The following is a 22,340-nucleotide window of genomic DNA, read 5'->3' as shown; positions in this document are numbered from 1 at the left end:
AAAAAAAAAAAGCCCTTGTAAATAGTAGTTCATAGATCTAGACTGATTAGAAGTATTTTTGGTGCTTAATGATAAACATTACATAGAAAGACTCAACGTACAGTTATAAAGATGTCAGTCATGTAGACGCATGCATGATTGTATAATAGAGGTTGTGGTTTTACATTTAGTAACCTCAGAATCTCTGATGTTTAACAGATTGATTTTATGCAATTCCTGATCATCTCTTCTTTAAGCAAGAATCTTAGTGTAGCCAGATTTTCAGTTGATTGGCAGACTCTTCCATACCTAACTACTAAATTGTCTTTGAATCTATATTGCTCTCTTAATTTCCCATTGCACTACGTGGAAGACATTCACATCAAGACTAATGTCCGCTTTGAGGAAAGGAATAATTGTATTTCAGCTTCCCTTTCTACTAGGCTTCTGGTAGTATAGAATATATAAAGCATGTATTTGCTTTGCTTTAAGAGACAGGGCAGAACACCGCATGTGAGCATTGCAAGTTGCCTCTGTCCTCTATTTTAAAGTCCTCCGTATACGCTTTATTTCCTACTGACCAACAGCAACTTCTTACATCTCTCTGAAATTAGCTAGAGATTTAGTTAATATGAAAATATGTAGAATGGTGGTGGAGGTTTACAGTGTGTAACGGAAGAATAATATGGACCTAGGGGTCCATTTTAAATCACAATGGGGGGAGATTGCCATAGCCTGTAGTAAATGAAGTGCTTGACTCTGCATGGTTAGCTCTGAATAGTACTTTTCTGTGAACATATTATTAACTGAATGTGAGCAGAGATTGCAGGAAGCACTACATTGAAGATGAGCTGTGATCTGGGATTCTAGGAAGGCACCACAATATATAAGCTTTATTGTTCTTGAGTTAGTGACTGTCTCCTTACTAAGTGGTAAAAGTGAAAATTGCCATTTTCCCACCATTATTATGAGTGGCAATATCTGGGGACAGTTCTTGTTTTAATCCAAATTGATGCATGAAGCTAAAATCATAACTCACTTTTTTTAGAATACTTAATCAGTAATATCATTACTTTTGTTTTCAATATAGTAACAACTTGAGGTGATAATAGAAGTCAAAGCCCTCACCATTACTAAAGCTGATCCTAAAGCCAATCTTTAGGCAAAAATAGGCAAATCAAGGAAAGGCTGGAAAGGAGAAGGTACTATTGGCTTTTTCTGCCTCCGTGGAACTAGGGCACAGAATGAAGAGTGCTCCCTTTCAGTTGGGACCCCATGGAGAAACAGGGCCTGAATACAGATGCCCTAAATTCTAATGCCATTAAAAAGTTAATCTTCGCTCATGGTAGATCAAACTATGTGAGATATATCCATTCAAGCCCTGGGAGCCTAGAGATGGATTTGGCCCTATGTCCATATCTGTGCCTTCCTTCAAAAGACACCAGCACTGTAAGGAAGGTAGTCATCTAAGGATGCCAAAATTTGCTGCTCTCTGGGAATGAACAGGGAACAGATAAAAATGAAAACAACTTAAAAATTCAATTAGATTAACAGAGACAAGTGAGTGCTTGCCCAGCCGTTCCTGAGCAACAATTTATTCCTACAGTGGTGCGAGAGTCTCAAGCCAGCGGTCAGCAAGCTGACAAATCTGTCAGCTTTGCTGGGTGGCTGTCAGTCAATCCAGGTGCCCGCTGTGTGTTGTGGCGCTCCTTGTATTAACACCCTGCGTGGGATAATTCTTTTTTATCCCCCCCTTTTTTTTTTTTTTGTCCACCAAGAGGGTCTGCTACTACACTGCTGTTTTTCATCTTGTTAATTGAGTCATTTATTTCATTAAAAGGTGAAACTTTATCAGGGTTTATGTGCCAAATGTGAGAAGGCATATTTAATGATACATCAAATGTTAGAAGCATGCAGGTGCCTCTGTGCATGCTCTTTAAAATTCTGAGAGGAGTGGTAGCTCTTATAAATTAAAATCACCTGATATTAACTAAAAATAGGCATTTTGTTCCCAGGCAACAATGCAAATACCCTGTATGTGTGTACATGTTTGTTACTAAATATATAAAGCACATAGATATTTATATTTAATTTTCAATCTGTAGATTCATTCATATTCGAAAACAGATAACTGGAGGGATAAACAATACAGGAGTAGAATTCAAAGTTGCATTTAAAAAAAAAAGTAACTTCTTGACTGGCAGCTAAAACTAATGTTTGGGGAAAAAAAAAAAAAACAAACAACTACTACTTCAGATTCTCTAAAGATGATTTCCCTGTTGCTGGTTCCCATCACTCTTTCTAGGGTAATTGCCTCATTTTCTAGATATTTCCTAAGCAGCTAAGATGTTTCATTAATACCTGTGTTAGGAAGACTGCTTAATTAGTAATAACACTCTGGGCAAGCCCCCAGTGAAATTGGAGAGAATATTTCCACTGCTGTCAGTGACCATTGACTTGTACTATGTGGCTGAGGTCTTCAAAACAGCCTAAACTCTACTGAAAACAAACAGGATTTGGACTTATCCTCCCAAGATATTCAAGAAATCAGTGTGAGTTCATCATCAGCTAGGTGGATCTTTACAGATACAAAATGACAGAAAAAGTCCATGCAGGAGGATATCTCAGAAATTAAGAAAGCTGTTTGCTCTAGCCATCAATTTCTACATAGCAGTCAGGTTGTTAGATGACAGTAGTGAAAGATAAAGTGTGTCCTTCATTTTTTACCTCTTGGCAAAACCAGAGGAGACTGACAACACCAGCAGACTGTGCCTTTCTCTCCAACAGAACTGTGTTATTTTTCTCTCTCTCCTTGTGTGTGTGTGTGTGTGTGTGTGTGTGTCTATATGTGTGTAAAACCCACATTACCCACATTACTACATCCCATTAAGAAGCAAAAACTGAGTCTGACTTTGCTGTCTGTATTCTGCCTTCCCATTTGAGGTTAGTCACCTCTTCCCCTTTTCTTGTCCCCCTTGTTACAGTCAAGCTTTCATTAGTTTAGGAGGACTAATACCATCTGTGTCTGAAAGACATACTCCTACATGATTTATTTTGTTTGCAGCTATCAAATTTTCCCTGCTTTCCAAGGCTGAGAGTAGGTGATTGGATCTGAGAGAAGACCATTAAGATCAAGTCAGTGTTTCTGAACCCAACTAAATGTGTGGGTAGGTTGTGTAAGAGGTTCCTTGCTTTGACTTCAGCATTAGTCAGTGTGCTCATTTATTGCTTGAAAGTGTTCTAGTCCAGGTGAGTAGTTCTCATTCAAGCCGCAGAATTAGTTTACAAAGATGTACCAGAATACTTTCCACCTCTCTGACTTAATATCCTTGTTCTTTTCTCACATCGTCCCACAGATCCAGAAAGTGTGTGATAATTTAGATAAATCTTAGGTTTTGTTGTAATAGCCAACAAGCATATTCTCTATGAAGAAAAGCACAGAGCTATCTACTTATGTTTCTCCAGAATAGTTGAACTGCAGTTCAACTTTTGAATGGCAAGCTCTTTCTCAATAAACCCACTCCTGTGTGGGTTCATAGTCCTAGCTGTTCTGTGAGTGACAAAAATAAATATTCACTATTTTTGAGTTCACTTCAGACCCAAACAAGCATAAGGAGCATAAGCCAAAGTCTAGGAATGAATGTTACAGTACCAGGACTTCTAAGAGGTGATAATTTCAGGGATGATAATTTCAACTTGCTCTCTACAATGACCTGAAAGAAGACTGTAGCGAGGTCAGGCTAGGTCTCTCCTCCCAGGTAACAGTGAAAGGACAAGAGGTCATAGCCTAATGTTGATCCAGAGGAGGTTCAGGTTGGATATTAGGAAAAAATTCTTCTTAAGAGGAGAAGGTATTGTGAGATATTGGAACAGGCTGCCCAGGGAAGTGGTGGAATCACTGTCCTTGGTGGTTTTCAAGAAAAGTGTAGATGTGGCCCTGAGGGACATAGTTTAGTGGGCATATGTGATGAGCTGATGGTTTGTTAATTGGTGGTCTTTTTCAACTTTGATGATTCTGTGATTCAGAGAAAATATGTGTTCTTTGTGTTAAATCTCTGCCTTTAGCTATCAAAGTAAACTGTACTTATTCTTTCTTATAGGACTTTGTTTTAAATGTTAACTGTTGCAACAGTCAGATGTTAGGCAGTATGCAAGAGGTCAGTGACAAAGGCTGATACTTATTCCCCACAAGTTTAGACTTTCCATCATTTCTGAAGAAAGCAAAACCACATTAACAGCATGCAGTTCCACCCTTTACTTTGTTTGTTATCCTCTTACGTATATGCAGCACCTGTGAGTCAGTTTCTTCCCCACCATTGCTCTTTCCAGCAATCTGCCTGTCCCTACCCCAGAATCTCTGGACTTTCAAAGAGAAAACTTAGTCAATCAGAGGTTACTGGTGTCAGCAGAAACATGAGTGTCTGTAAGAGAGATCACTATATGCAATCAAGTGCTCTTAGAAAACACGATCTGAACATCTCTAAAATCAGTTATTTCTTCTTATGTGTAGAGAATAAACTTTTAATCAAGGATATGTTTTAGAAACTCTTTTACAAACACTTATTACACTCTGTCATGTTATTTTCTGAAGATTAGAGGTGGCCATGACTTTTTCCTTTTATGCAGCACTTCATAACATGCAATAAACTTTGGTTTTGCTTTCAGTTAAGTCATGCAGTATTTTTTCCAGCTGCCTCAAGTACGAAATGTTATCTCAGTTTCTTTTCATTGTAAAGCTGTTGCTAAATAGAAGCAAGGTGTCACTTCTGACCCTCCTCTCTTTCCTTTAAGTTTGCACTTTTTATGATCTTTAGTTTAAAACATAAGAATCATTTCAGAAGTAAAGATTGGAAATTTATTAACTTAGAGGAATTTGTTTTCTCTTTGCATATCTTGAAAACATATTAATAGGAAACCAAGGTATTCATCCGGGAATCTGATTTTTGAAGAAGAAATCCTTTGTTATGTTTATTGTGTTTGGGAATTCTCAAATTACGATAGCACAAAATTAGATTCAAATCTATAGTTCATCAAGTGGTGACTAGCAGGGATTCACATCCCAGATTCTTACAACCTTATGCTTGTGATTAATACCCTGCTAAGGTTAGGTCGATTTCTTTTCTTCCATCCTCTCTGTATCAGGCTTACCACAGCTTACACACTGTAATAAGATAAAACCAGCTTAGGTAAGTAAAGCCATAATCTGACAAAAAGCTGGGCCTGGAGGTCTTTTTCTTAGATTTGGGTCATGATCATGGTCCCACTTACTACTGGCCCATCAGGCAAAAACTAATGATTGTAAAATTGCCATTAGTACCAGGGTGGCTTCAGGCCATAAGAGCTCAGCTAATTTTGAACTCCGCTGATAGCTTTGCAGGGTTTGTGTCTGAAGATCAGCAGTTAGCTTTCTGTTAAGGCAAACTTCACACCACTGACAGTGTAATATTAAATTACCCTTGTCATCCAGTATGTAAAGCTTTGGCAACAATGAAACCTAGAGTTCAAAGTAAAAGACCTACACTAAGAAAGTGAAAAAGAGCTTGTCCCTTGTAGCTTCCTCAATCAGAATGTTGACTAGTTATGAAGAAACTAGTTTCATTTCACCATGGAGTCTTTTAAACATACTCTATATTTGCTCATGTAGATGGAGGGGGATATATCGAAACAAAGTGTTACTCAGGGTCTGCTTGCTGATGCTTAATTTCTCTACTTTGTGAGAAGAAAAAAGTGAGACCACTGCCAGTAAATCCACACAGTCAGAAAACAAATATTGCTACTGTTTGAAAATGGAAAAGTCATACAGGCACATGGAAGTCAGTGTATTAACATTTATTTAATGAGGCTTGTTATCATGTGTTATGGTGACATAGCAAATCTGGTTTTCTAGGTGCTACCAATTACAAGGAGTTAGGGATGTTATCATTGCATAGGGATGTTCTGATCACTTTTAATTCAGTTATGTGTGAGCCCCTCATCTTCTGTTTACCTCATTCAGTGCCTCCTTCAAACGGTCAGCATTTGTACATGTTTTGATGAGCAGAAACACTCTTCTAAGCTAGTGTGCGTAGCTCAGTGCCATGCTGTGCAGAAAGACTCAGCTAATGTGAAATCAGCTAACTAAATTAACCTCTGTGACCACAGCACCACTATTGCTACAGTACAACCAGTAGCATAGACTGGCTGCAGAAGCACCACACGTCAGTAATAGCTGTCATCTCCTTCTGTAGGTCTTGAAAGGAAATTTGGTATCTCAGACAACACAGTTGTAACAGTGGGTAAATTGATATTCAATTTACTTGACTTACATGTTTCACTGTTTTTCTTCCTCTAATTATTCCTTCTCCTTGCCTCCATTCTTATTCTTCTTTTCTATATTATAGTAATCCTTTCATACCATAGTAATGATCTGTGGGCCCAAAAAGTGTTGTAAACATACAATAAATAACAGATTGTTCCCCGAAGGGCACAGTAGAGGGGAAAAAAATGCCCTCAGAAATAACTATTGCCTTCTTTGCATTGTGCCATATTTCCTAATGTAAGAAGAGCCAGCATATAGTATATACTGCTGCAGGATCAGGAGTCATCTCTCCTGATGGTTATTTTCAAAACTCATTGATTAGTAAAGTTCTCTAACTGAGATAAGGCATTTGGCAAGGAGTGAGTTATGGATGCACTATCGTTAACACCTTGACCAAATGTTAAAGCTTTTGATGATGTGCCAGGATGGTTTCTACTGGAGCTGGAAAAATGAAACAGAAATACAAAGGAGTAAGTATGCATCATAAGGGTGTTCTTATTTATTTGTGTTGTCAATATTTTTTGATGGGGGAAAAAAATCCCAGTATTTTAACTGGAAAAACATGATATATTTTGGACTTTTTTTTTCATACCAATGGTTTATGCCTCCCTGCCACACTTCTTTTTTTCCTTTATTTCTCTCCCCTCTCTTTGCTAATCATTTTTTTTGTTTGTTTTACTTTCCTTAGTTAAAGTAGGAAGGAAAGGACAGAGAGTAGTCCCCCATGCCTCAAAAATACTCAAACCAAGATAATGAAAATGATATGCTCTGTACTTTTTTCAGTCAAAAGAAAAAAGTAGAAGGAAAATAAATTATAAAAGATATCCAAATTTTTCTCCTAAAAAAAATTTCTTCTGTTAAGGCCATTTTTATTTCTTCAAAAGTTTCTAAGAAACATTAGTATCTTATTTGTGTTTGCGCAGATAATTTTAAGCAAATATATTTCAATTTTTCTAATCATCACTCCAATTTTTTTATGTAAAAGCTTATTTTTGTTTCTGATTAAGCAATGAGCTACATAACTTTTGCATTTCTGTAAATCTACTCTAGCTGAACGCTATCTAGGCAGAACGCTAAACATTCCTCCAGAAGTCACTAGCATCCCTTACCATTCTCTTAATGCTGGATTAGAATCTGGTTCTCTAAGACAATATTGGAACTAAATAAACACATTACAGCTTCATTTGCTCACGTTGTACCAGAGCTTCCAATCTTTTATATTAATTTTGTAAACAATTTTAAGTTACCTTTGATGTAGAAATGCTACGCAAATTTCTTCGACTGTGATGTGATTGTATTGACTACATAATGTCCCATGGAATTTAAACAAATGGAAATGAAGGAGCAAAACACGAAACTGTTAGGGACTGCCCACCTTTCCTTGTATCTATACTCATAATACGTTTCTTGTATTCTCTTCCCTGTGCTGATGAGTGCAGATAAACACAATGACACATCTTGATTCAAGCACAAATGCAAAAGTAGTTTTGTTAATCTCATATGCATGAGTAGCGTTAATTGATTAAATGTGCTCTCCTTTGAAGAGAATTTAAATAATTTCTGAACACTCTACAAATATGAACACTGTGTCAAGACATTGCCTTGCTTGAGTTATTGGTCTTTTATGCACTAACTTTGATCCTGTTTTGTAAACTACTGTTTTTATCAATGCATCTTCACATTTAACAAATAATAACTTAGATAAAATACAATGATACTAAGATATTAGGTTTGCAAGGGTGATGTTTATCATTTATATGGGAGCCCACACAAAAATGCATTTTATTTTGAAAGACGTAAGAAATTCTCAAGTACTTTAATGAATATTGCATCCTGGAATTTTATTCTTTCTGAATGCTTGTCATGTGGAACTTCATGTGAATTGTGAGTGGAGATATGTAAGACATTCAAAGAGAGAAAGAAACATAAATAATTTTAACATTACCATTTTTTCTTAAAAGTTAGCATTTTATATTTAATAATTTCACTTAACTAGGTACCTGCATTATGTGCACACGTGGTATATATGTTAAAGACACAGATGAAGAAGGAGAAATAAGTATGGTATAAATATTCTATATCTTTGTTTAGAAGCTACTCTCGTTTAGTAGCTGCACCTTAACCATGCACCTTTACTATGCAAGCCGCAGGGGAAAGTAATTAAATTTAATAGCTGCTGCCCTCGTTTTGAAGTCGCCCTCAATATAAAGCTGCACAGGGAAGTAATTAAATTTAATAGAAGCTGCGTATTCTAAACAAAGATATACGGTATGAAGTCCATATAGTTCTTCAAAAAAGGTAATTTCCATTAGTAGCAGGCCTGTAATGTGAAATATTCATTGTTTTATAATTGTTTGAACCAAATCTCCAGTTAAAAAGGAACTTTGTCTGGATCTGAAATGATGAAGAATCTGCACGTGTACTTGGATACTACCGTAACAGGAATAAGAACAACAATAATAAAAGAATGAAGAACAAAATAAGATTATAAAAGAAGCACCCCCAAAAGTCACATGTTAATATTTCACTCTCATTTTCATCAATCACTGAAGCAATACCCCCTAGATCAGTGCATTAACTTGTTTATCTTTTACAACGAGGAAAAACTTCATAGCTTCATCATTCATTCCAGAGTGAGGGGAGAAAAAACAAAAGGCAGCCACCGAAATTTGCATGGTGCTCAATTATACATTAGTGAACATCACTTGGCAATCTGTTCATATCAATTTAATTGGATTTTAATACTGCCTCTGATCTTGTTTTCTAATTAACAGCAGTGCCTGGCAATAAAGCAGAACCATGCACCCAGCAACACCTTTGATCTCAACCATATGGAGCTCCTCCGTGCTCTTGGAAAAAAAAAAAAATTTCCCTTGCCTCCAATCCAGGCCGAGAGATACTGGGGCCCCCAGATGGCCAAATACCACTCATGACTGCGACTTCATTGACTATTTTCTTTTCTGATTGATCCTGATTGAAAATAAATAAAACATGCACTTGGAACTGGGTGCAAATTGGTGTCACAAGCTTTTGGTTACGTTGATCATTCTCTCTGCTCCTTCTTTAGATGGCAAGTACTTAAGAAAACATTAACTGACTCAATGGTCTGTATTTAGGAACATAACTTTATCACAAGGACCTTTTGTCTTACATGTAGTTACTGCCCTACCTTAGCCACATTTTCAACTGGGGTTGATTTAAGCTAACTGTTCATTATTTATATTTGTGATGTTATCCTTGTACTCAAACTATTTCAGCATGATTTATGCTCAGCAGTTTGATTCATACCTGCTTTTGATGATAACTTGACAGTTATTTCTTTTTTTTGGAGGGGGGAAGGTGGGACCCCTGTATGAGAAGCATGCAGAATGCAGCTCTGATCTTTGTCTCCTGCATAGGTTTGACTTCAAGTACAGTATGCTTGAACTGAGCAAATGTTGGCATGCCATATTTCACATGTTCTCCAGCCAGAGTTTTCAACTGTTCTCTAAGAACTACAAAGAATTGACATGGTAGTTTTCTTCCTTGAGTTCGAAAGGAGATAGTAAAAATGATATAGAATTAGCTTATAAAATAGAATTTCCTAAAGAAATTAAGTGCTATAAAATATTTTATTTGTCTTTGTAGGGGGTAGGCAGTAAACAACTAGAGGGAAAAACATTGCTGTGTCTTCTTGAGGCTTACATATTGCATAATGATAACACAAAGAACAACTTTTGTTTCTGATTCTTGGATGAAGCATCTCTAGCTGTGAGTGGCCATTCTCTTCATTTTCCTTTCACTTTCTGTTCTGAAAATGCCATCTTAGCCAGCACTTTGATTTGGATATAACTCACAAGCAAGGTCAGGTTATTCTCAAACAAAAGACTTCCACTAACACCCTGATGTGCTGCTGTGGGAGCCGGTGCTGCTGACTTTGCAGGTGACATCTTTCCCTTTGTGTTAACTCCAGTCAGTGTACTATTAAGGATACTGGCTCCAGGGCAGCTGCTTTTCATCCGAGATGCAAACCAGCACCCTGACCACTTGTATTCATTACGTATGCAGCTTTGTTTGTAAAACCTGTGGTATCTATATAGCGTCTACATTACACTGTGCCACCTCCTTTGGATTCAGTTAGGTGCTTTCCTTTACACAGCTCTGAGCTGTCAAACAATATTGTTTGTACAGTAATAAACTGCTGCTGCGCACTGACACATGCTGGCAAAACTGCACTAAGTGATGCTTCTTCCTTCCCTGCTCTGAGATCCCCATTCGAAAATGCTCATAGACAAGAAAAGCATATTAATTCTCTTGATTTTGGCAAAGTAGTTTATCTTTTCTGTGTGATTTAATATCTTTACTTTTAAACTTAACCATTTTGTAAAACAAATTTGATTAGAATGTGTGCAGCCTCCACTTCTGTGGAGATATGCTGATATGTACCAGCCGAAGGCCAGAGACAATGAACCAGTAAATAGTAAAAACAGTCATAGATGGGGTATGGACAATGAATCCATGAAGCCTTTAGGTTATCTTCCTTGCAAATCCGGAGTCTGACTGCTGCTTTGGATTTCATATGTGCTGTTTGACACATTTACTGCATTTCAGTCAGCTTCTGCAAGTGAGAACTTCAGATGGGAGAATCAAGTTTGCCTGTTCTGGACTTCTTTTACAATAAATAAAAACAGTATTTCAGAGCCCATGTTCCATGGACATTCTAGAAAGTTCCTTCAATCTGACTGTGATGGACTGATCTTCATGCAATTATCATGACACTGCAGGTCCAGGTATCTACCAACTGGATTGACTGTAGAGACAGGGTACGTAGGCTTGTATCAAATGTGAGTTTTATCTGGATTACCTTTTTTTTTCATTTACTTTCCACAAGTTCAAGCTTAAAACCCTTGCATTTTATCATGTAGAGTGAAAAATAAAACACTGAAAAAAAAAAAAATGACTCAAAAGAAGATAGTAGTTGCATTTTATTCTGCTTTCGATTTACAGATAAATTAACACAGTGCTAGCTTCTATGGAGCACAGTAACATGCTGATGAGGGAGCAGAGCTGATAAATGTGAGGTTTTCCTGTTGAACCCTGCAAGTAAACTGCTGCTGATTGGATGTGTTGCACCAAGATTACTGCTGTGGTCTTTTTGAGCACCGGGACTCATAGACATTGTCAACACTAGTATGCTGAAACACCATTTTGATCTTTGTTGCTGATTTCGTTGCTGTGATAAGATGCTAGCTGCTGTCTTGTTTGCTTCCTGAACGGCTCACTCCTGGTTTGGATGAAAGCTTTTTTTTTTAATCTTCAGGTTATACTTTTTAATCTTATTTTTTGAACTACTCATTCTGTTCCCTTGAGGAGATAGAACATGTGCAAGTGCATTACGCTGCAGACTTCATTTAAAACAAAGGCTACAATAGCTCATATTTCCATCATGAAGAGTTTTTCTGACCGTGATTTCAGCTTCTTTAGGACATTCTTCCCTCTGTTAATTTTCTTACATAAAGAAAAATTGAGATGTCCATGCAAATGATTCTTCTCAAAGATGAGTTATGGGAGATGCAGCTTCCTAGATATAAGAGGAGCAGGGCAAAGTATGGCTATGTCTGCCCCATACATCACCCTGATAAAGGGCTTTTGAGAAGTCTGCTTTCATCAAAGAATCTCCTGATTTCCAGACATGAAATATGCTCTTTGGAAAAGAGGTCAACCAAACCAGAATGAGATTTCTCCAAGTATGTAGGATATGATCAGGAAGTGAATGTAAGTGGGACAATTGTTAGCTATACACTCATGGTTTTAGGAGGACAGTATTATCAGATTGGTGAGGTTGTGGCTATTTGCTTGTGGCACATTAGTCAGGTTTCCCAAGTTGACTTTTCCCCACAAGTAAATGTGCTTATGCTTTCCAAACTCTGCTTGTTTAGAAACGTTGCTTATTGCTAACTGTATAAAATAAGTAATTTCCCACAAGTATTCTAAACAACTAGTTCTTAAAGTGCATAGTATTTTGCGTTTTTATTTTGCACTTATCATTTTGGCTGGGGCAAATATAATGATTTGTTTTATTATTTCATACATTAATTTAATTTACACTGCTGTTCAAGGGAGAAGGTACTGAAATCTTCCCTGAAGCCTTTTTCCCTTCTTGAATTTAAGTATCTAAAGGTTTAACCAGCAGTGAAACTTAAACATAAATGTAGATGATGACATGGTATCCTGGGGTTATGGCTTCTGTAGCACCTCCCCTACGAAGACAGGCTGAGGGAGCTGGGCTTGTTCAGCCTGGAGAAAAGAAGGCTGCAGAGTGACCTCATTGCAGCCTTTCAGTACCAAAAGGGAGCCTACAAACAGGAGGGGAATCAACTCTTTGAAAGGGTAGAAAACAGCACGACAAGGGGAAATGATTTTAAGTTGAGGGAAGGAAAATTTGGGTTGGATGTCAGGGGGAAGTTCTTTACTATGAGAGTGGTGATGTGCTGGAACAGGCTGCCCAGAGAGTTTGTGGATGCCCTGTCCCTAGAGGTGTTCAAGGCCAGATTGAATAGGGCACTGGGCAACCTGGTCTAGTATTAAATGGGGAGGTTGGCAGCCCTGCATGTGGCAGAGGGGTTGGAGATTCATGATCCTTGAGGTCCCTTCCAACCCTGACCATTCTGTGATTCTGTGGTTCCACGATGGCTCACACAGAGTTTTCAAAGTCTTTCTTCCTTTCAAGAACTTCCTCCCCATCTTCTTGCTGCTATCCTCAGTTCCTGACTAGAAGATTTTCTGGGCCTTACGAGGTCTCATGTGCTTTCACAACTTTCCCTTCTCCCCTCCCACTTCTTTTTCCTTTTTTTTTTTTTAATTGCTTTTTAAGGGGGAGCTGTGCTGAGCTTACTCTCACTTCAAGCCACTGTATGCTGGCCATTATATTTCAAGATGTTTTTGTTCTCACTTCTCTGTGAAAGAGACCACAATTTGGGTGAGGCTCTGAATTTCAGAAGAACTCTTTCTCAGAGATTCCAGCTAGATTTATTTACTTTGTACTTTGTATCTAACAGAAAATGACACTGATCTCTGAGTAGGCCTGGGATGGTGTGAGCAGCTGCTGCTGAGACAGCTAAGCAGGCTCCTTGTAAGGCAATAAGGGAGTGAATCACTTCCACCTCATGGTGCCTGCTTCTTTCTAGGGCGTCATGCTACTAGCCAGGCTATGTAGTATAGGTGTGTAGGATGACATACATACCCTGGAGACAGGATTCATTCCTGGGAACACAGCCCCCTGCGCTAGTAGATAGGGATAGGGAACAGAATAGGCCCTGCATGATCCATGATGAGATGGTTTTGGACCTGATCTGAAAGCTGGATGCTCACAAGTTGAGGGGGCCGGATGGATTGCACTCTAGAGTGCTGAGGGAGTTGGTGGATGTGGTTGCCAAGCCACTCTCCATCATTCTTTGCCAGTCCTGACTAACTGGGGGATGTCCCAGTGGACTGGAGACTGGCAAATGTGGTGCCTATCTTCAAAAAGGGCTGGAAAGATGATCCTGGTAGCTACAGACCTATCAGCCTCACCTCGGTGCCCGGGAAGGTTATGGCATGGATAATTTCGGGAGCTATCATGGGCCATTTAAAAGTCAACCAGGGGATCAGGCCCAGTCAGCATGGGTTTATGAATGGTAGATCCTGTCTGACAAACCCGATTTCATTCTATGACAAGGTGACCTGCTTAGTGGATGAGGGTAAGGCTGTTGATGTGGTCTACCTGAACTTCAGTAAGGCCTTTGATGCCGTCCCCCACAACATTCTCATGGAGAAGCTGGCTGCCTATGGTTTGGATGGGCATACACTCTGCTGGGTGAAACACTGGCTGGATGGCTGGGCCCTTAGAGCTGTGGTCAATGGAGTTAAATCCAGTTGGCAGCCAGGCACGAGCGGTGTCCCCCAGAGCTTGGTACTGGGGCAGCTTCTATTTAACATCTTTATTAATGACCTTGAGGAGGGGATTGAATGCACCCTCAGTAAGTTTGCAGATGACACCAAGTTGGGAGGAAGTGCAAGTATTGGGTCCTGCATTTTGGTCACAACAATCCCAGAGAACCCTACAGGCTTGGGGAAGAGTGGCTGGAAAGCTGCCTGATGGAAAGGGACCTTGGTGTACTGATAGACAGTCAGCTGAATATGAGCCAGCAGTGTGCCCAGGTGGCCAAGAAGGCCGATGGCATCCTGGCTTGAATCAGGAATGGAGTGGTGAGCAGGACTAGAGAAGTAATCCTGCCCCTCTATTTGGCATTGGTGAGGCCTCACCTTGAGTACTGTGTTCAGTTTTGGGCACCTCATACAGACAGGACATTGAGGTGCTGGAGCAGGTCCAAAGAAGGGCAACAAGGGTTGTGAAGGGCTTGGAGAATATGGCCTATGAGGAGAGACTGAGGGAACTGGGGATGTTCAGTCTGGAGAAAAGAACGCTGAGGAAAGACCTTACTGCTCTCTTTCAATATCTGAAAGGTGCTTACAGCAAGAGCAGGGTTGGTCTCTTCTCACTTGTGACAGGTGACAGGATGAGGGGCAATGTCCTCAAGTTGCACCAGTGTACATTTAGGTTGGATATTAGGAAACACTACAGAAAGGGTTGTTAAGCACTGGAATAGGCTCCCCAAGGGGGTGGTTGAGTCACCATCCCTGGATGTGTTTAAAAATCGTTTGGATGTGGTACTCAGGGACATGATTTAGTGGAGGGTTATTAGTTAGGGTAGTATGGTTAAGTCATGGTTGGACTCGATGATCTTTAAGGTCTTTTCCAACCTGAGTGATTCTATGATTCTATGTTCTTCAAAGACTATAAGTCTGATGTGTTTGTTTGGCTGGTTTTATGATTTATTTCGTTCCTTTTGTTTGGCAGTGCTACTCCTTGCCAATGGGGAAGAATCATTCTACAACACTTCCTTCTTCCAGCCAAGAAACATACTTTGGAGCACACATTACTTCTCCTAACCGTCACGTTTTGTTATTTTGTTCTGCTTCTTTAACTCTCTTCTCATCTCCAAAGGAAGCAAAGGACTCCAGCCACATCAACCTGTTCCTCAGACTTTCAAATGTTTCCTTAAGGGAATTATTTTCCAACTTAATACAGAAATCCTGGACAAACACTCTCTTAGCTTTCCTTCGTGCCCCTTTTCCCCACAGCTACTCATGCCTTTCTTCAGGTGGAAGTGGTTATCTTCTTATCTTGGGTTGCTCTTAGCTATCTGTAAAAGTGTGACCAGTTCTCTCATTATCAACTGAGAAAGTACTGAGAAGAGAAACGATTTTTGATTTCTTTGCTCTCTACTTAGTGATGTGGCAGACATCTTGACTCTATTCTATTATTCCTTTCTGATACTTTTTTTCTTACTGCCAGAGCAAGACAACTATGACCCATTAGACTGACCAGGAAAAAATAGATTTATAATTGCTATACCAATATCGCTCCAAAAACGGAGCATCTAGAATGTAGCTATTACATATCTATTTTATATTTCATGTATCTAGCATCTGTTTTTGACTTTCCTTACTTAGCTCTCAAGCCTTACGGTAGGTCTTCATGTTCTCCACATAGAAAGTTACTAGATTTGAGTATTATGTGTAGTGAAATGAAAAATAATTTATGTATATAATTCCCGTGTAATTTGTCTTATGAAGAAAATGTGTATATCTCTTCACGTAAAATATAGTTATATAATATTATTTAGCTTGTGCTACTTTCCAGTGAAGGCTGATTGAAAACTCTGTGCGCATTATTGGAAGGTGAGATATAAAAAGAGCAGGAAATAAAAAGCATGTGCTAAAATGATGTGTCTGTATGGAGTGAAAGCTTTTTTAATGTTATATTACACTTTATAACAGAGTGGCTGTGGTTACAGTATAATTAAAATGTAATTACATTGTCTTTATGATTCTGGTTGCTTGCAATTAACGTTAATGCATATGAGGAAGTAAACTGTATGTCTGAATTGCTTATTAGTACCCTGTTAGGACTGGAGCCTATATACATACATGGAAGTTTATTCACCAAATATTTTCATTGGCTGTCACTGAATGACTCATGACGGATGGTATGAATTGATGTTTGTAGACAGCAACACTGAGGTTCTAAAATCAACATGAAGTTAACTGCACTAACCACTTAAGATTTACCTGTTGCAATTGCCCCAAAGTTATGCTTTGATATTTTTCTTTTTTCTCTTCTTTTTTTTGGGGGGGGTGGGGGGGAAGGGGAAGGAGTTGGTAGCCGAACTCCTTCATCCCCTGCTGTTCCTAAAAGAAATGTACATAGATGAGCATCATTGTAATAAGATATGTCACACAGGTAGCTGGAGTCTTTAAAGGAAGGAAGGAAGGAAGGAAGGAAGGAAGGAAAAGAAATGTTCTCTAAAAGCAAGGCAACTTTTTCCTTCATTTTTAAACCTTTCTACTCATTACCAATGTAAGTGAAAAGCTGAGTATAATGAATGAATATCAGAATTAAGTTTCTATAGATTAGATGCATAACAGTGCTTCTGAAAGTCTATGGTGGCAGTGACCTTGAACTAAGGAAAATTTACATGACCAACCATTATAATCAGTCCAATCTGTATTTTAGATATTCCCTTATATATAACTGTGACAAATAGAAATGGCTATCCTGTACAGGTCAATGAGTTGTGCTTCAAGAGGATTGTAAATACATATTGACACACAGACTACTGAAAATGAAACTAGTATTAATAAATTGAAATGGGAGCTTGGAATCTTAAATGTATATATATTGTATTATGCTTATAGATCCTGTTAAGGTACTTAAAATTATTTTGTTGGCAGAAAAGTCTTTCTAATGAGGAAAATCATATCACATGTGTGGTCAGTACTGTGGTTATATATGGTGAATGGTCAGGCAGAAGCGAAGCTGAAAGAAGCATTCACAATCATTTCTTCACAGCAGAGCAAGGATTTGCCATCTGTGGAGTTTTTTCCACCTGTGGGAAGGTATGAAGAATATAGGAAATCAGTAACAGCAATACACCCTCTGAAACTTTCCTCCAGACTTCCCTGTGACTCTGAGCAGAAGAAGATTCTCTGGATATCTAAAACATCTTCATGAAACTAGCAAGAACTTCAGGCCTTTTTCTTCTGGAGTGGCAGCTGAAAGCCAGCATGGAAACTTTGATCCATCTCAGCTGCTATTAGACATCAGTGTTTGGCAACAGAATCCTTTTTACATCTGAGGTCCTCCTATGGCTCACCACAACCCTCAAGGGGTGACAGGAAAGTTCAAAGGGGCTTTCAAAATGCTTTTACAGTGAAAGAACAGCTGACTGCCTTTCCTTTCCAACAACAATTATAACCACTGCTATTCATTTCCTTTCAGGGAAAGAGCCAAGGAGTTTCCTGCAACAAAAGGTAACAAACTGCTCTGTGACTATAACAAGTTTTTGCACAGGAAGAGAAAGGTTGCAATAAGGGGTTATACTGAGTCACATGAACCTGAAGGAAAAGTGAAGTGCGAGGATCTCATTTTTCATCATCCCACCACCAGCAATGATGCTGGTGGCCTTTTATCTCCACTATGCATAGGAGACAAAGAACTCCAAAATCTAAACTTTTCTTGATTTGTTACAGTTCTAATTCTTTAACACAAGATGTGTTCTGTTTGCTGAGATGAACTTTTAGGTTTAAGTACACCTAAAATTCAAGAGGTTTTTCTTTTTTTTTTTTTTAATGTCAGAAAATGAAGAGTATTTGTAGATAATATTTTTTGTTTGTCCAGGTTATCCAACATAACTGAATAGACAGAATACTTCAACTTCCATTCCCTAAAACCAATAGGCTTTATCGTGCAGTCCTTCCTGCAAAGAGTTAATTGAAGCAAATAAAGTTCTTAAATTGTTAATAATCCTCCCAATTTGATCTTGTTCTTTTTCCCCCTCAAGCAGTAAGAGGATAAGTGCGAGTGATAGCCAGATTTATAAATTATTTCTTGCGAGCTGAATGCTTTAAAAAGGAATATAAAAATCTGCTATGTGTCAGGCGATCCATGGAGGCATTAGCAAGCGTGGCTGATTCTCAGTCCCCTGAAAGCAGGAGTGATAATTTGTAAATCTAGGAACTGTACGTGGAGAATGGTAATTTGTCATTAGTAAGATTAACATGATCAAGGGAATAGAATAGATTATTTATATGTAAAATACAGAAGATCATTGATGCAGCAGTGGTGAATAAATACGGTTTGATAAAATTAAGTCAATATTTTTGGGAATCAATACAAGAATTTTTAGCTGTCACATAGCACTGCAGCTTAACTTTGATGTTGTATGAAATGTATTGGCTACTTGAAAATGGTTATACAGATGAAATTTCAGCTTGGGCTTTTTTTTTTTAAATGTACCTGTAGAGCAATTCTTTTCAAACACTGTGTATTTGGCACGAATTACTTTTCTTAGATTCTTTAGAGTGAAATACCACTTAAGATGTAGAGTATATGAGCACTCATATACTATTTAAAGGAACATGACATTTTTATTATTTCAGTTTCATATTCTAGTTAATTTTTTTTTGTTCAAATAGATTTGCCGTCTTGCAGAGAGAAATTATCACAAATAATTTAATACATTTTGATCCTGTTTTCATTGCTGACTGAATTACAGTTGCTGCCATGGTTCATTTACTTATACAAACTGTTCATGTGCTTGCAGTGTTGTTCAAAAATTCAACATTATCAGGTGAAAAAAAATGCATGATGATAGGAAGCCATTATCCTGACCACTAAGCAATACAGAATGAAATATCATTTGGCAAGTTCTTAACTCTGATTTTCAAATATGCCATTTGCATTGGCTTGTAGCTACCTACAATAAGTGATTACAACCTTTTAAAAAAAAATTCTGAAAGCTTCAGTAAACTATACTATCATAGCGTTTAAAGAATTTAAAGCAAATTACTTAAGGAATATTGCTCAAAGCAAGTGCTATCTAAGGCAGTAAGTGACTTTTGTGGGTGACTGAGCACTGAAGCAAAGCTATGAGGCTTGCTAAAGTAGACACTGATTATTTGTAAGAAGATTCTTTTGCCACAGATGTTCTTGACAAAAGCATTCCTTGATCTCGCTGATGTGAATATCTGCAATGCTACATATGTGTAGACCCAGAGAGTTCAGTGAGCTTGCTCATGTGCATATAATTACTTGTGTGCCTGCATGTCCAAGGCTCAGGGCACTGGAGAGATTTAATCATTAAAAGGTGATATGTAGGCATTTTTGTTATACTTTATTATACTGTGAAAAATCACAAGTCAGCCTTAGTTACAGGATTACTCTTCTCACAGAATAGGATATCCAAGAAAATAAAATGAACCAGAAGACAGCATTGTTTTGCAGTTTTGAACATTCTCTGCCGTAGGTTGCTCAGACTTCCATTGACATCATGAGAGAACTGTGTTTAGGTGAATAATTTTTTTGGCAAGGGCAAACAAATGAATAAATGCTCAAGGGAGAGCTAAACTAAAAGAGGAGGCAGCCAGATTTCCAGAACTCTCACATATAAGGTTATTATTTCATACACAACCAGAGCATTTCACTTAGTTAAGTGTTTTTTTTCTTATAATCGGAACAATTGATTCACAAATGCATTAAGCAGCGTTAAGAATCCATTTGCTGTCCAGATTTTTGGCCACTGAAGGCTCAAAGTGGCTCTTTTTGTACTAATTTGCAGAAATAATTTAAAGGGAAATGGATGTATGGATGTACAGAAAGATATTTGGAATAAGAGGGTGTTTGAACCACCACCCCGTAGAGCAAAGCTCAACAAAAATATATTGGTAACAACAATAACTTTCTATTACCAGGTTTATCAATTTTATCATGGAAGCTTGACCATATAGATATTTCTCTTATCCTACTCCAGAAAGAATCTTAAAGTCTTCAGCAGCCAGCCAGACAAGTATCGCTGTAACCTTGCTTGACCTAAACTTTTTGAAATTGTGAGTTCGGGGAAGGTTACAAGGGTTCTAGTTTTAACATGATAATGAATTGCAAAATTGTTTGAAATATTAAAAATTCCTCACTTTTTGTCCCCTCTCTTGTCCCCTCAGAAAAAGTAAATAAAAAGATAGTTAAAAAACAAGCACTTAAAATGGAAATATATAGTGAAAAATGTAGGCTAATGCATTCTCCATTTCCATCTGTCAAAATATTACTTTGGAAAATTTTTTATCTTAGAAAGTCCTGAGAAACAAACAAGTCTTGACTGGCAGCAAAGCCACAGTCCAACATGATCTTTGCTAAATTACCTGTATAGATTACTTGAATGCATTTGTTTACAAATAGTAATATCTCTGACAAATTCTGACAGAGTTTAAGCATGGAATTTAGCTATATTTTTCCACAAGTTACATTAATTCTTATGCATAAATTCTGCAACCACTTAACTTTAGCAGTGAGAAAGAACAGAGGTTTTATTTTGGTGCGTGACATGCATAAGCTATATAGATAAAGGTAATAAATATATATGTTTTTAATAATTAATGAAAAAGAAAGATTTCTTACTGTCATACCAGCAGAGAAAAAGTTGTTTATGCATTTGTAATAGAGATTGTCTGTAGTCCTTCCCTCCTCCTTATTTAACAATTTTATCAGATCTTTCTCCTAGAAGTCAATATAATATAATTAGTTAAAGAGTAAAATTTAAATAAAGTCACCAAAGAAGAAGAAAGATACAGACACGACTGCATTTTTGACTGGCCATTGATATTTGTCACAGTTTTGTTTTGCCCTATAAAAGATGCTTGTCTCTGCCTTGATTGTGGTGGGTTGGTCATCTCCCCTTTTCTATCAGGATATGCTCAGCTGATACAGATTGATTGGCTATTGGTTGTAAGAGCTTCCTCAGTAAGTCTGAATAAAAGTACTGGTTAATGAGAGGGTTTGGGCAGTAGTAAATCAGGGATGAGTTTAGGAGATGAACAAAATCCTGTAAAAGGGTCTTAGAAGAAGGAGGTTGTGCTAGAACAGTGAAGTCAAAAGGGCAAATCAGGTTCATGGTAGAGCTCAGACATTTTAAGATATGTCTATGTTAAAATCTGTTCTATAGTAAAAACTATACAATCTGGCTTTAGCTGACTTAACACTGATACTAGAAGAAATTTGTTGCTGTCACAAGGCTCTATGGAACCCAGGTCAGTTTAACATGACTTGGGGTAATTTAGTATCTTGAGTGTTTCAGCTTCTATGAGCAGAGTGCTTTTGATATTTGAGATAGCTTGAGCACCTCTACACTTCAACTATTTCGGCTGGAGACCTTTAACTAGTCGTGTTCCTCAGGGGTCAGTGCTGGGTCCGGTCTTGTTCAACATCTTCATCAGTGATCCTGATGAGGGAATAGTGGCCACCCTCAGCAAGTTTGCTGATGATACGAAGTTGGGAGGATTGGCTGACACGCCTGAAGGCTGTGCTGCCATTCAGCGAGACCTGGACAGACTGGAGAGCTGGACAGTAAGAAACCAGATGAAGTTTAATAAAAGCAAGTGTAGAGTCTTGCATCTAGGGAGGAATAGTTGCATGCACCGGTACAGGTTGGGGGATGACCTGCTGCTGGAGAGGAGCTCTGCGGAGAGGGGCCTGAGTGTCCTGGTAGATGACAGGTTGGCCATGAGCCAGCAGTGTGCCCTTGTGCCAAAAAGGCCAATGGCATTCTGGGGTGCATTAAAAAGAACATGGCCAGCAGGTTGAGGGAGATGATCCTCCCCCTCTGCTCTGCCCTGGTAAGGCCTCATCTGGAGTAGTTCTGGGCTCCCAAGTACAAAAAAGACAGGGATCTCTTGGAAGGAGTCCAGCGGAGGGCCACAAAGATGGCGAAGGGCATGGAGCATCTCCCCTGTGAAGAAAGGCTAAGTGAACTGGGTCTGTTTAGCCTTGAGAAAAGAAGACTGAGAGGGGACCTGATCCAGGTCTATAAATATCTAAGGTGTGGGGGGCAGAGTGGCGAGGCCAGACTGTTTTCAGCAGTGTGTGGAGACAGGACAAGGGGAAACGGCCAGAAACTGCAGCATAGGAAATTCCACACAAATGTGCGTAAGA

At 38.4% G+C, this 22,340-nt stretch overlaps 1 long non-coding RNA gene across 1 annotated transcript in view; it reads left to right on the top strand.

The window, feature by feature from the left end:
- LOC109367873 overlaps positions 1 to 9,134 on the top strand; it is a 15,305-nt gene extending 6,171 nt beyond the window's left edge. Inside the window, exon 2 of the long non-coding RNA XR_002115414.1 lies at positions 9,052 to 9,134. This is a non-coding gene — a long non-coding RNA (uncharacterized LOC109367873). The remainder of the gene's footprint in view (positions 1 to 9,051) is intronic.
- The last annotated feature ends 13,206 nt before the right edge of the window (positions 9,135 to 22,340 follow it).

Source organism: Meleagris gallopavo, chromosome 5 (assembly GCF_000146605.3).
Source record: "Meleagris gallopavo isolate NT-WF06-2002-E0010 breed Aviagen turkey brand Nicholas breeding stock chromosome 5, Turkey_5.1, whole genome shotgun sequence".
In the NCBI taxonomy this organism is placed as follows: domain Eukaryota; kingdom Metazoa; phylum Chordata; class Aves; order Galliformes; family Phasianidae; genus Meleagris; species Meleagris gallopavo.
The sequence above is the reverse complement of the archived record's forward strand: the minus strand, read 5'-3'. Positions and strand labels throughout refer to the sequence as shown.